The 14,125-nt window shown below is 36.9% G+C and overlaps 1 protein-coding gene across 1 annotated transcript in view; it reads right to left on the bottom strand.

Moving 5' to 3' along the window:
- LOC128658036 (gastrula zinc finger protein XlCGF17.1-like) overlaps positions 1-14,125 on the bottom strand; it is a 119,904-nt gene that overhangs the window by 16,955 nt on the left and 88,824 nt on the right. The window lies entirely within an intron of this gene.

Genomic DNA, 14,125 nt, shown 5'->3' with positions numbered 1-14,125 from the left:
CAAAAATGTTTCACCTTTTACGTGTTTTTCATTTTCCTCCCATAAAGAGCCTTTGTGTTTATGAGATATTAGAGTAAGCTTTTGATTTAGTAATTCCCTACTTTTCCTAGTCCTGATTTGTTTGGCTCCAGGTATCCCTACTTATGCACTATTTAAAGTACAGAGAAACTCTAAAAGTATGCACACACTGACAGTCGGTAAGAGGCACAGTAAAAGCATGTATGCCCTTTTATAATTTTGTATGTTTTCTGTGGGGTTTAGGGGGTGGCTCCTAGGGGGACATACTTTTATTTTTACACAAGAAAAAGGGATATTTACTATTCATGTAGCCTCAGTTCCTGAAAGACATAGGATAGCTTAGTGGCCCCCCCCCCCGACTTGGTCCGCGGCCGGGGCCGGAGTTGGGGAGCCAAGTGCATTCCATAAAATGGCAATAACAGGAACTCAATAAATGAAGGTTTAAAAACAGAATTTATGTTTACCTGATAAATTACTTTCTCCAACGGTGTGTCCGGTCCACGGCGTCATCCTTACTTGTGGGATATTCTCTTCCCCAACAGGAAATGGCAAAGAGCCCAGCAAAGCTGGTCACATGATCCCTCCTAGGCTCCGCCTACCCCAGTCATTCGACCGACGTTAAGGAGGAATATTTGCATAGGAGAAACCATATGGTACCGTGGTGACTGTAGTTAAAGAAAATAAATTATCAGACCTGATTAAAAAAACCAGGGCGGGCCGTGGACCGGACACACCGTTGGAGAAAGTAATTTATCAGGTAAACATAAATTCTGTTTTCTCCAACATAGGTGTGTCCGGTCCACGGCGTCATCCTTACTTGTGGGAACCAATACCAAAGCTTTAGGACACGGATGAAGGGAGGGAGCAAATCAGGTCACCTAAATGGAAGGCACCACGGCTTGCAAAACCTTTCTCCCAAAAATAGCCTCAGAAGAAGCAAAAGTATCAAACTTGTAAAATTTGGTAAAAGTGTGCAGTGAAGACCAAGTCGCTGCCCTACATATCTGATCAACAGAAGCCTCGTTCTTGAAGGCCTATGTGGAAGCCACAGCCCTAGTGGAATGAGCTGTGATTCTTTCGGGAGGCTGCCGTCCGGCAGTCTCGTAAGCCAATCTGATGATGCTTTTAATCCAAAAAGAGAGAGAGGTAGAAGTTGCTTTTTGACCTCTCCTTTTACCGGAATAAACAACAAACAAGGAAGATGTTTGTCTAAAATCCTTTGTAGCATCTAAATAGAATTTTAGAGCGCGAACAACATCCAAATTGTGCAATAAACGTTCCTTCTTTGAAACTGGTTTCGGACACAGAGAAGGTACGATAATCTCCTGGTTAATGTTTTTGTTAGAAACAACTTTTGGAAGAAAACCAGGTTTAGTACGTAAAACCACCTTATCTGCATGGAACACCAGATAAGGAGCAGAACACTGCAGAGCAGATAATTCTGAAACTCTTCTAGCAGAAGAAATTGCAACTAAAAACAAAACTTTCCAAGATAATAACTTAATATCAACGGAATGCAAGGGTTCAAACGGAACCCCCTGAAGAACTGAAAGAACTAAATTGAGACTCCAAGGAGGAGTCAAAGGTTTGTAAACAGGCTTAATTCTAACCAGAGCCTGAACAAAGGCTTGAACATCTGGCACAGCGGCCAGCTTTTTGTGAAGTAACACAGACAAGGCAGAAATCTGTCCCTTCAGGGAACTTGCAGATAATCCTTTTTCCAATCCTTCTTGAAGGAAGGATAGAATCCTAGGAATCTTAACCTTGTCCCAAGGGAATCCTTTAGATTCACACCAACAGATATATTTTTTCCAAATTTTGTGGTAAATCTTTCTAGTTACAGGCTTTCTGGCCTGAACAAGAGTATCGATAACAGAATCTGAGAATCCTCGCTTCGATAAGATCAAGCGTTCAATCTCCAAGCAGTCAGCTGGAGTGAAACCAGATTCGGATGTTCGAACGGACCCTGAACAAGAAGGTCTCGTCTCAAATGTAGCTTCCAAGGAGGAGCCGATGACATATTCACCAGATCTGCGTACCAAGTCCTGCGTGGCCACGCAGGAGCTATCAAGATCACCAACGCCCTCTCCTGATTGATCCTGGCTACCAGCCTGGGGATGAGAGGAAACGGCGGGAACACATAAGCTAGTTTGAAGGTCCAAGGTGCTACTAGTGCATCCACTAGAGCCGCCTTGGGATCCCTGGATCTGGACCCGTAGCAAGGAACTTTGAAGTTCTGACGAGAGGCCATCAGATCCATGTCTGGAATGTCCCACAGCTGAGTGACTTGGGCAAAGATTTCCGGATGGAGTTCCCACTCCCCCGGATGCAATGTCTGACGACTCAGAAAATCCGCTTCCCAATTTTCCACTCCTGGGATGTGGATAGCAGACAGGTGGCAGGAGTGAGACTCCGCCCATAGAATGATTTTGGTCACTTCTTCCATCGCCAGGGAACTCCTTGTTCCCCCCTGATGGTTGATCCCCTTGAAAGGAATGTTAAGTAGCTTGTTCTTGGAAGACGCATCAGCCGACCAAGATTTCAACCAAAGCGCTCTGCGCGCCACAATAGCAAACCCAGAATTCTTAGCCGCTAACCTAGCCAATTGCAAAGTGGCGTCTAGGGTGAAAGAATTAGCCAATTTGAGAGCATTGATTCTGTCCATAATCTCCTCATAAGGAGGAGAATCACTGTCGACCGCCTTTATCAGCTCATCGAACCAGAAACATGCGGCTGTAGCGACAGGGACAATGCATGAAATTGGTTGTAGAAGGTAACCCTGCTGAACAAACATCTTTTTAAGCAAACCTTCTAATTTTTTATCCATAGGATCTTGAAAGCACAACTATCCTCTATGGGTATAGTGGTGCGTTTGTTTAAAGTGGAAACCGCTCCCTCGACCTTGGGGACTGTCTGCCATAAGTCCTTTCTGGGGTCGACCATAGGAAACAATTTTTTAAATATGGGGGGAGGGCGAAAGGAATACCGGGCCTTTCCCATTCTTTATTAACAATGTCCGCCACCCGCTTGGGTATAGGAAAAGCTTCTGGGAGCCCCGGCACCTCTAGGAACTTGTCCATTTTACATAGTTTCTCTGGGATGACCAACTTGTCACAATCATCCAGAGTGGATAATACCTCCTTAAGCAGAATGCGGAGATGTTCCAACTTAAATTTAAATGCAATCACATCAGGTTCAGCTAGTTGAGAAATGTTCCCTGAATCAGTAATTTCTCCCTCAGACAAAACCTCCCTGGCCCCATCAGACTGAGTTAGGGGCCCTTCAGAAATATTAATATCAGCGTCGTCATGCTCTTCAGTATCTAAAACAGAGCAGTCGCGCTTACGCTGATAAGTGTTCATTTTGGCTAAAATGTTTTTGACAGAATTATCCATTACAGCCGTTAATTGTTGCATAGTAAGGAGTATTGGCGCGCTAGATGTACTAGGGGCCTCCTGAGTGGGCAAGACTCGTGTAGACGAAGGAGGGAATGATGCAGTACCATGCTTACTCCCCTCACTTGAGGAATCATCTTGGGCATCATTGTCATTGTCACATAAATCACATTTATTTAAATGAATAGGAATTCTGGCTTCCCCACATTCAGAACACAGTCTATCTGGTAGTTTAGACATGTTAAACAGGCATAAACTTGATAACAAGTACAAAAAACGTTTTAAAATAAAACCGTTACTGTCACTTTAAATTTTAAACTGAACACACTTTATTACTGCAAATGCGAAAAAACATGAAGGAATTGTTCAAAATTCACCAAATTTTCACCACAGTGTCTTAAAGCCTTAAAAGTATTGCACACCAAATTTGGAAGCTTTAACCCTTAAAATAACGGAACCGGAGCCGTTTTGAACTTTAACCCCTTTACAGTCCCTGGTATCTGCTTTGCTGAGACCCAACCAAGCCCCAAGGGGAATACGATACCAAATGACGCCTTCAGAAAGTCTTTTCTAAGTATCAGAGCTCCTCTCACATGCGACTGCATGCCATGCCTCTCAAAAACAAGTGCGCAACACCGGCGCGAAAATGAGGCTCTGCCTATGCTTTGGGAAAGCCCCTAAAGAATAAGGTGTCTAAAACAGTGCCTGCCGATATTATTATATCAAAATACCCAGATAAAATGATTCCTCAAGGCTAAATATGTGTTAATAATCAATCGATTTAGCCCAAAAAAAGTCTACAGTCTTAATAAGCCCTTTTTGAAGCCCTTATTTACAATCGTAATAAACATGGCTTACCGGATCCCAGAGGGAAAATGACAGCTTCCAGCATTACATCGTCTTGTTAGAATGTGTCATACCTCAAGCAGCAAGAGACTGCTCACTGTTCCCCCAACTGAAGTTAATTGCTCTCAACAGTCCTGTGTGGAACAGCCATGGATTTTAGTGACGGTTGCTAAAATCATTTTCCTCATACAAACAGAAATCTTCATCTCTTTTCTGTTTCTGAGTAAATAGTACATACCAGCACTATTTCAAAATAACAAACTCTTGATTGAATAATAAAAACTACAGTTAAACACTTAGGCCTAGATTTAGAGTTCGGCGGTAGCCGTCAAAACCAGCGTTAGAGGCTCCTAACGCGGGTTTTTTACGCACTCCGGTATTTAGAGTTTATTTACCGCGACTCAAAATACACCTAACGCTCAACTTTCTACCGCCACCTCAGACCCAGTAGTAAACATATACCGCACAAAAAAACATCCACGAATCACAAAACAAATATTACACAAAGTACACTTACACTCATACAAACACAACACTATCTTTATTTTTCGTATTTTTTATTTTTTCTTTAAAATACAAAGGATTAAAGTTGCGAGATCTCGGGTGTTTGAAAAAAATCCACACAAATCCATTTTCCCATTGACTTACATGGACATACGGGAAAAGACCCTCATATACCTACATCTAACGAATAACATTATCACAAACATACACTCATCGATGCATACAAACAATATACACCACATTACATACACAAAATATTTATTTATTACAAAAAGAACACGATTTAGTTACTTTTTCACACAAGCTCATGACGTCACTCACTTTACGAGGAAAACCAGTCTTAGAAAAAAAAATATAGAAATCTTTGGAGCCTCCATTGACTTCTATTGGGAAGACGTGCTCGTGCACGCGAAACCCTCATTTCCCTAACGCACGCAAATAGCGTAGACTGAAAAACTCCAAATACCAGCGCTAGAAAATACATGATTTCATGCGTTAGACCCAGCTATGATAAATAGATCAAGAAATGACTATTTCCCTATGGTGGACTTATGTTTTTTAATATTAAATATTCACCACACCATAAATATTTTTAACACTTTTAGATTACATCAACTACAAATCCCCATCACTAGTAACACATTATTATTTCAATAAAATTACATTTACAATTAAAATAAAATTCAATACACATTTCTGGATTCACAAACACTACACAATGGGAAACATCTCTCATTTACCTTTATTATTGCATTTCTGTTATTCAACTCATATGCTTGCAGCAACTGCATATCTACATAGGCTTAACACATGATCACTCATGGATGCACATACATTACTTTTAACATTCAATCATACATGTGCATTCAAATGATGGGGGAAAAACACATTACATTCTCTCGAGGAATCACAAAACACAACATATGGATTTTACTTTACTTTTAACATCATGATTCCATCACAATAAACCATTAGGAATTACGTACAACAAGAACATCATTACACCAGATTACAGATGTCACTTTATGGGAAGGAACAACAATGCCAGACCGCTATATAGAAGTCAGCATATGTGGGACACAATCACAATATATACGTACATGTACATAACACGCATCACCCATCACGCAACCACAAAGCACACATTTAGATTTTATTCAGCACACAATAACAATGTAGCACAATACAACAACACAATGAGGATTTCACAACTACATAGGCAGGTTAATAATATCATGACGTCATTAGAAGATTCAACCATACACATCACAGATTCACCACTGTACCGCCCCTTTAGGAACTTTAACACTCAATACTACAATACAACATATACGTAAAACACACTTTTGAACAGCATTATTATGGAGATTTCAATGGGACAATTAAGAAATATTGTCAGATCGCACATCAATTATATATATAATACTACAGATGACAGCCGGAAGTTATTCAGTATTCGTGCAATTTTTATGGGACGCATACAATATCGTCAGATCGAAAATCACTTATATATACAATACTACAGATGACAGCCGGAAGTTATTCAGTATTAGTGCGATTTGAAAGGGACGCGTACAATATTCACATCTCGGCAATCACTTATATATACAATACTACAGATGACAGCCGGAAGTTATTCAGTATTATTGCGATTTTACAGGGACGCATACAATATTGACAGCTCGGCAATCACTTATATATACAATACTACAGATGGCAGACGGGAAGTTATTCAGTATTATTGCGATTTTACAGGGACGCATACAATATTGACATCTCGGCAATCACTTATATATACAATACTACAGATGGCAGACGGGAAGTTCTGAATTATTATTGTGATTTTAAAGGGACGCATACAATATTGACAGCTCGGCAATCACTTATATATACAATACTACAGATGGCAGACGGGAAGTTCGGAATTATTATTGCGATTTGAAAGGGACGCGTACAATATTGACAGCTCGGCAATCACTTATATATACAATACTACAGATGGCAGACGGGAAGTTCGGAATTATTATTGCGATTGTAATGGGACGCATACAGTATTGACAGCTCGGCAATCACTTATATATACAATACTACAGATGGCAGCTGTTACTTTATCGTTTACAAACAATATTGCAGCAACATTGATCGATCACATTCGATGCACATTATACACAACTATGCACTTTCATTCATGTTAGCCTGGACGTGTGCTTGTTACTATAACATCGCGTTTAGGAAATATTGATTACGCATATGATCAAACATTACAAACATGCACTGTATGTGTGATATTTGACACTTTCACATTGAGAATCATTGTTTGAAACTAACATTTCAGCAAACAACAAATAAACGCCCACTGTCAAAGCATTCGCGCCGCTCACATACAAACAGGTGAATACAATCAGCAATCATTACAAACTCACTACCATTGGACTAATTGTACTATAAATCCCCCAAACAACATGGCCAATGCATCACTTGTGATCCACATCAGATCAAGTGCTTACCTTGTTACGCTGTTTTGAAAGATGGATGACGATGACATGGTAGACGCTGCTGGTGGTGCTATTGGCGAACTAGCTGTTGGTCGAATCAGGCAGCCTCGGCGGCTCAGACCGAGACGAAGGGGTCGTCTGGTTCGAGGTCCTCGTGTCTACAGGGTGAGACCCACCTTGGAAAACATGAGTGACTTTGAGGTTTTTGATAAGTATCGGCTCGATCGCGAACAGCTCATTGGCCTTTACGATCTTCTTAAACCTCATTTGGAGCCACGTATACAAATAAGGACTGCTGTTCCCCCCATGAGTAAGATGCTAAGCTGTCTATACGTCCTGGCCTCCGGGAGTTTTCAATCAGGAGAACTGTACATGCATGGCCTGGCTCAAGGTACATTCTCTGGGGTGTTTGATAACTTTCTGAACGCCATGGTACGTATCAGTAAGCAATACATAGGATTCCCACAGAATGATGGTGATTGGAGGCGCCTGAAGCGGGAATTCTTTGATATTGCTCAATTGCCCAATGTCTTGGGAGCCATTGATTGTACCCACATTGCGCTGCGTGCTCCAATTGATGACTTGCCCTTCAGAAATCGCAAACATTTTCATAGCCTCAACGTGCAGTATGTTTGTGACGCACGGATGAGGATTATGCATGTGTATGCGAATTTTGGAGGTGCTTGTCATGATGCCCGCATCCTCTCTCTGTCGTCCCTGTGGAGACAGTTTGAGGAAAGACAAATGCCCCCTGGTTATCTCGTTGGTGAGTATTTGTGCACAACATGGTTAATTATTTTGACAATTGCCCCTGTATTTTTTAACTGTTAGCGTCATGTTCAGCTATAGGATTAAATTTAACCATTTGTTATTTACCGACGCTAATGTCTATTTTTATTGAAATGCAGATATGTAGCATGTCTTACCTTAAGTGTTCAGATAGAGAATGCAATGTAAACATGTAGTTAGCATTTTACACAAGGTTTGTTTTAGGAGAAATACGCATATGTAGCATGTCTTAGATGAAATGGCAAGATATTATCTCATGCAATTTAACCCTGTCATTGTCTTTTTCTGCTAATGTCTATTTTTATTGAAATGCAGATATGTAGCATGTCTTACCTTAAGTGTTCAGATAGAGAATGCAATGTAAACATGTAGTTAGCATTTTACACAAGGTTTGTTTTAGGAGAAATACGCATATGTAGCATGTCTTAGATGAAATGGCAAGATATTATCTCATGCAATTTAACCCTGTCATTGTCTTTTTCTGCTAATGTCTATTTTTATTGAAATGCAGATATGTAGCATGTCTTACCTTAAGTGTTCATATAGAGAATGCAATGTAAACATGTAGTTAGCATTTTACACAAGGTTTGGTTTAGGAGAAATACGCATATGTAGCATGTCTTAGATGAAATGGCAAGATATTATCTCATGCAATTTAACCCTGTCATTGTCTTTTTCTGCTAATGTCTATTTTTATTGAAATGCAGATATGTAGCATGTCTTAACTTAAGTGTTCATATAGAGAATGCAATGTAAACATGTAGTTAGCATTTTACACAAGGTTTGGTTTAGGAGAAATACGCATATGTAGCATGTCTTAGATGAAATGGCAAGATATTATCTCATGCAATTTAACCCTGTCATTGTCTTTTTCTGCTAATGTCTAGTTTTATTGAAATGCAGATATGTAGCATGTCTTACCTTAAGTGTTCAGATAGAGAATGCAATGTAAACATGTAGTTAGCATTTTACACAAGGTTTGGTTTAGGAGAAATACGCATATGTAGCATGTCTTAGATGAAATGGCTAGATACAGATTTATATATAATTTATTTATTTTTTTTTATGTTTCTGACAACTTTTAATATGTATTATGGTTTTTAAAAAATATATTTATACAACAATATACTAGTTTAAGTATTCTGTTTGAATTATGTTCTGTTCTAAATTTATAGGTGATTCTGGGTACATGAGCCGGCCTTGGCTCATTACCCCCTTGCGTAGCCCAACTGATGTGTCTGAGGAGCGCTACAATAGGGCTCATAAGAGAACCAGGGCGGTGGTTGAAAGGATGTTCGGCCTCCTGAAGATGAGATTCAGGTGCCTGGACCGTTCTGGAGGAGCACTCCAGTACAACCCAAAGAAGGTGGCTAAGATCGTTGTAGCCTGTAGCGTCCTGCATAATATTGCACAGCGGGCTGGGATGCTGCAGGCCGTCCCGGTGGACAGAGACCTCCTCAGAGATGAGGAGGATGATCCTGTTCTAGAGGGGGAATTCCAGGACGAGGGACTTGATGTCAGAGCAGACGTCATCAACCGCCACTTTAGACGGTAAATAATAGAAGTTACACTGGAGTATTTTCAATAGATGTGAACTCTAGGGAAATGACAAGTAGAGAATTGTGCAAACATGTTAGTATTGATCAAATGTTATAATAATATTTTTTTCTCATAATATAGGTGATGCTCTGGGCATTGGGTCCTATAGCGAGTCTTTGCCACCTGGTTTTTATAGAGGACATCAGATGGTAAGTAGAAATGTATGGACTGTTGCTGGCATGATTTGTACACAAATACATAATATGGCATACATTTTTAAAAATATAACTTTGTTTACACATTACTTATGTACATAATCAGAAAGGGATACTCTAGAATGACTATGGTTCAATGTCACACAGAGGTTTGTTCTGCTCAATATGACTCATCTTCACACTTGATAGAAAATAACACATGTTCATACACAGGCTTAGTAAGCTAGTGATAGATATTTATTATGAAATGGGGGGTGGGAGAGGGGTACAGAACTGATTCACACACTTGTATGAAATCTTTATATATAATTTCTTACATTAGGGAGATGACTTAATATAAAGACTGAAAGGGAACAATTTGAAGCCTGACAGTGAAGATTTCCAAGACTGACAGTGGGGAAAAAGCCAAGATTGAAATTGAAGTATACCAATGGGATCATGTCTGGCATATTTAAATTCTGCTGACCTTGAAAACCATACAAAGACATGTTCACATGGTAAGTGCAAACTATTTGATAGAATAAGGCTGTGGAGACATCCTATTGGAGACACTTAGATGATTTTCTATTTTGTAGATGGTATTTCCCAGTCCTCTATTTAATGAACTGATGAATAAGACACCTATTGAAGATCAACTGTTTACCCCTGAATTGACATTCAAAGACCATGCATTGTCCAGGTTGGTGTACCAATGCATGCTAGTGAAGACTGTAGAATATTAGTAGCTTACATACATTAGTCATATTTAGTTCTTAATTAGATATTTAGGGATCACAATCAGACACTTAGATGATTTTACTTTTTAGATGGTATTTCCCAGTCCTCTATTTAATGAACTGATGAATAAGACACCTATTGAAGATCAACTGTTTACCCCTGAATTGACATTCAAAGACCATGCATTGTCCAGGTTGGTGTACCAATGCATGCTAGTGAAGACTGTAGAATATTAGTAGCTTACATACATTAGTCATATTTAGTTCTTAATTAGATATTTAGGGATCACAATCAGACACTTAGATGATTTTACTTTTTTAGATGGTATTTCCCAGTCCTCTATTTAATGAACTGATGAATAAGACACCTATTGAAGATCAACTGTTTACCCCTGAATTGACTTTCAAAGACCATGCATTGTCCAGGTTGGTGTACCAATGCATGCTAGTGAAGACTGTAGAATATTAGTAGCTTACATACATTAGTCATATTTAGTTCTTAATTAGATATTTAGGGATCACAATCAGACACTTAGATGATTTTACTTTTTTAGATGGTATTTCCCAGTCCTCTATTTAATGAACTGATGAATAAGACACCTATTGAAGATCAACTGTTTACCCCTGAATTGACTTTCAAAGACCATGCATTGTCCAGGTTGGTGTACCAATGCATGCTAGTGAAGACTGTAGAATATTAGTAGCTTACATACATTAGTCATATTTAGTTCTTAATTAGATATTTAGGGATCACAATCAGAAAAAGGAATACATATTATAGTTGATATAGAGGTATTTGAATGGACATGAAATATTACATTTATGTTCAGCATACATATATTGTTTACATGTGATATACATTATTATGTATAAATTTAATTTTTGAAATTTAAATATTATTTTTAATCAACAATATAATGGTGTATGTATTTCATTAATTTAAAATGAATGTAATGATTATCTTTAAAAAATGTTGATCAAAGTTAGAGCATAGACACCATATGATTTTAAATGTATTTTATGAATATTTTACAACGTGTGTATTAACTTTGTTCCATTTTTATTATTTGTCATTTCAGATTGGCATCTGATGACTTCATGGAATATTTAATTATTTTCTATTAAATAAATTTAATTTTTTTAGCAGATTCTAATATATATCAATATAATCTGTAAATAAATAAAACTTGGACTCCCATGACTGGTAGTTGGCTATTTGACAAGCACATGCATAAGAGAAAATAATGCATTAATAGTAGAAAATAAAATTCTTCAGAGAATATTAAAATATATATTTTAACATTAATTGGGGAGTCATATTCTTCAATGCTTTTATATTGAAAAAGTATATATGAAAAATATTTAGGATATGTATTAATATTATGATTGTTTTAACATTTAATAAGGTGAAGTGGTTCAATTACATGAAAGTGACAGTGTTGTTGAATGTAAAAAGAATTGTATAAGATCATGTATCTTCCTTAGGTATCTCAAAACATTATTAGAAAATATTTTACAATTATTACATTTATAAATGGTAGGTCATTTAACTTTATAATTTTTAATAATTAGTTATTGGATGCCAGGTTAATCTATGTAATTTTCTAGTGGAGTCATTTAACTATACTTAGTAATATTATGTATTTATTACAATCTTACCTCTTGGGTTAGACATCAAATATCTATATAGAATGTAATTTCCCCTTTAGTTTATTTTGTCAATGTTAAATCAAAATACAATATGTTTGGGTCCTTAAAGGGGTCATTCAAAATGTATATTTTGTATACATTGTTACAAATATCATACAAGAATTTAAACATATTTAGAATGTACTATAGAATTACATTCAGTCTTTAAATATACTTGTTAAAATAAAAATAAATGCACATATCTTAGTCAATGATATAAGGCATCTATATGCAAACAACAATCAGCATCAAAATAGCCTATGTAGAGATGTATTTAATCCACGAATATATATATAATTACAATATAATGATTGAATAACAAAACATATTAAGTTGGTCAAATATAAGATTATGATACAAAATGCATACATAACATATAGCTTAATGTCCCTCTACGCTGAAGGCTAAAAAAGACCTCATTTAATAAATATATTTCAGTCAGTGTGTAAAAGAATCTAGAAGTTAATCTAAATTTGCTTTACTCATATGTTAGACTCATTTAGCAAAAGGAAGGTGCCTAGGTTTATGATATATTAAGCATTATTGTGAAATGTTTATTTAAAGGGACATGAACTCAAAATATACTTAAAGGTAGCCATTTAAAAAAACAATGATTTATACATTCTGAATGAGTATTCTATTTTAATCAACTTTAAAACTTGTCTCATATTATGAATGCTCATTGTGATGTTGCTATCATTACTTTAGAAATAAGGCAGTAAATAGCTAATTTATTTGCTTCAGTACTCTGGACAGAACTTGATAGTTTGGAATAATTGATGCAACAATCGTCAAGGACAACCCAGGTTTTTATTAAACAATTGTCCGTAATATAAAATATCATTATTGATTTTCAAAGAAACATAACAAGATAACTTAACATTTGATAATCGTATTAAATAATAAAGTTGATTAACATTTCATGCTCAATCACCAATGGTAAATTTGTTTGGACAGTGTCCCTTTAAGAGCTTGAAATAGTGTATTTACTTCTCTTCCTATCTTGACATACTTTGCTTGAAAAGCATATCGAGATAGGCTCAGTAGATGAAGATTGGTGGATGCACAGAGATGCCTTATGTGATTGGCTCAACCATGTGCATTTAAATTTCTTATGTTGAGGATATATAAATACTAAGAGAAAATGATTTACATTTTAAAGTCTAAACAATCTTCTATCTCTACAGATCATTTGATACAATTGTTTGTAATGTCTCTTTAAAACTAAAGACGCCATTGCACAATAACATATATGAGCACTTCAGACAAATACAAGCTCGAGGTTTATTTGCGAATAACAAAGCTGTAGTTTAACATTTATAAACAGATTATCAAAGTTACTGACATTCTTCCCGGAATTTTAACATTAATAAATATTGCGTGGGAAACGCATCTTCAAACACCAGATTAGCATATTTAAACATTAGTGTAATGTCACGCAATAGCACACAATCAATGTGCATTATAAATACATTTAATAGAGCAATGTCAATACTTCACAATAAATTTATTTAAAGAACAATAAAGACATACAATATTAAATGTGTATTTGTATTAAAGAAACAGACCGTTATTAAACCGAGAAATGTCTACAACATTAATAATGTGACAGGATTAGATTTTAAAGAGTATTTAATCATTAATATTTCACGGATCACGGATATTAAATATGCGTCACACATATCCGCATGACAGGCCCATGAGTTACAAATAAGTCTACATGAAAAATGAAGTTACAGCACCACCATGAGGTATGTGTAAGGAAGTTACTAAGATATGAAACATTAAGGAACGGCCAATCAGAGTTCATCACACAAACACAACTTGAGTCAGGATGGTCTCACAGACATTATAACAATATTTCAAACTTTTATCCAATCAGATGTACAGATAAATTGTCCCATGGTGCATCTCATGTT

This window comes from Bombina bombina, chromosome 4 (genome assembly GCF_027579735.1).
Source record: "Bombina bombina isolate aBomBom1 chromosome 4, aBomBom1.pri, whole genome shotgun sequence".
In the NCBI taxonomy this organism is placed as follows: Eukaryota; Metazoa; Chordata; class Amphibia; order Anura; family Bombinatoridae; genus Bombina; species Bombina bombina.
Note: the sequence above shows the minus strand (reverse complement) of the source record. Positions and strands in the feature narration are given on the sequence as shown.